Source organism: Cynoglossus semilaevis, chromosome 17, assembly GCF_000523025.1.
Source record: "Cynoglossus semilaevis isolate Cse_v1.0 chromosome 17, Cse_v1.0, whole genome shotgun sequence".
NCBI lineage: Eukaryota > Metazoa > Chordata > Actinopteri > Pleuronectiformes > Cynoglossidae > Cynoglossus > Cynoglossus semilaevis.
In genome coordinates, this window is record NC_024323.1 from 14,243,738 (window position 1) to 14,245,746 (window position 2,009).

The 2,009-nt window shown below is 46.2% G+C and overlaps 1 protein-coding gene across 6 annotated transcripts in view; it reads right to left on the reverse strand.

Annotated features, from left to right (window-relative positions):
* The window catches only part of hoxb3a (homeobox B3a), a 97,180-nt gene that overhangs the window by 3,009 nt on the left and 92,162 nt on the right, over positions 1-2,009 (reverse strand). The gene's annotated exons all lie outside the window — the stretch shown is intronic.

Here is a 2,009-nt window from a genome sequence, read left to right on the forward strand (position 1 = left end):
GTCGGCGGCGGCGCCGCCGCGGCAGGAAGCTGCAGGTCTGAGCAGATGCACGTCCAGGAGACGGGATTCCGTTTCATGGATGTTTTGATTTCCTTTTTGGAAATCTATCATCGCAGCAGTGCCAGAGTTTTACGGCTGTGTTCAGACGGTTGGTCCGGAGCCAAATCACAGACGAGGACAAACTGTCAATCATGTGGGTTTGTTTTTTTATGGAGTGTTTGAAGTTCATATTTATCTAACGAATCGACTTATTGATTAATAATAATTGACTTTGATTTATTAGTCCAACAGTGGGGACATTTCTAGTGTGAGTCTTTGCAACTGACACAGGTTGCCACTAGAGGCGCCATTACAGTATGTGGTTCTATTGGGGATCGAACCCTAGACTCCCCTCTGCTTGTTGGAGCGGTCCCCCTCAGGGCCGCCTCCCTTAGGTTGAGAACGGCCTAAAACTTTTTTTCTTTAGTTTTTTTCTGCCTAAATTCTGTTTGTGCAGGAGTCACAACAGCGTAACAACAACAACAACAACAACAACAACAACGTAACCACAACAACAACGCGGTGCCGTACACGGTGAGGACGCTGTGTTTACACCAATAACAGCCGATTCAGTGGATCTGAAAATAAACAGAGATTCTATCCCCGTATAATTCTATCTGTCTCTCGGCAGAGTAAACACTTGACGCCGCGGTTTATTTCTACGGACGGAGGGAGAAAGATGATGGCGGTCGCCGCGGTGTCACTGTTTCAAATGATCATCAATAAACAAATCTAATCTCCTCACTGTGTGTGTGTGTGTGTGTGTGTGTGTGTGTGTGTGCAGCCAGCTGAAAGCCCATCAACGTCTCATATTCAGGGCTTTATTTTTGGTCACTGATGGCTATCAGAACCTTCCGTCTGGGTCGGCGTCTTATCTCCACTCTTTAACAACGCTGCACGTTTGATTCTCATCTGTCGGTCGGCGCCACATCCTCCGCTTTCCAGTAAAAAAATCTACTCCCAGGTTTTTACAGTTGAACTTTTGAGTTCATTCTTTCCTCTGTTGTCTTTACAGACCTGCTTAGAAGACGGAAAGAAACAAAAAATAAATCAAAATAAAGAGAGAGACGGAGGAGGTGAATGGATGTTGAGGCTGCTGTGCACGGTCTGGACACCGGGGGCAGACGGCTGGGGTAACCAGACAGTCCTAAAAAGGCATGTTTTCACTGTGGAAACTAGTACCAGGCACCAGGGACGCTTAAACAAACTCCATTTCCACCACAGGGACCGGGAACTCTGCCAGCTCGGTCCCAGCTCAGGATGTTCGACTACGTGGGAGTCGCTGAGCGTTACCGTGGCGACGGAGCTCCGCACACAACAGACACACGCAGCGAGGTGGCTACTTCAAGACCCCGTGTTCACGTGAGTGGATGAAGATCAGCGGTGAAACCTGTCAATCACCCGAGAGGCCTTCAAAGTTTGTTAGCAGGCTAGTTAGCTTAGCAGGCTAGCCATTTTCGAGGGGATTTTTATGTTCTCTCTAGTGTAAATGTTAGCGTTAAATCGTAGTTTTTGTTTGTGTTTTACATTTTTATACAGTATATATTTGTGACGCTTAACTTTTAGTGTGAATATTGACTTTTTTCAGGATAACATTCAGACGTCTCTGAGCTAATTTGGCTACTTCTGGTCAACCGTAAGCTGTAGTTACATTGTTATAATTTTTTACTAATTTATTTTTATCTTCCGTGACAAAACAGACGGAGAGTGATGCGGTGAAAACCCTGTTCTTATTCCTGCCAGAGTCAATGCTGGACCAGGACCAGGAGATGTGACAGTGATAGCTGTCAGTCATCCTGGAACTCCCCCTACTGGTCAGCAGACGGACCTGACGTCACAGGTGAGAGCTGAAGGTCTGGGAAACTCAGTCAAGTCTACGGTAGAACTTTGGGAACTGATGTGGATTTTTCTCATTTCAGGTCTTGAATGGATGCACATCTGATAAGCTGTGGTTCACGGGGTTAAAAAAA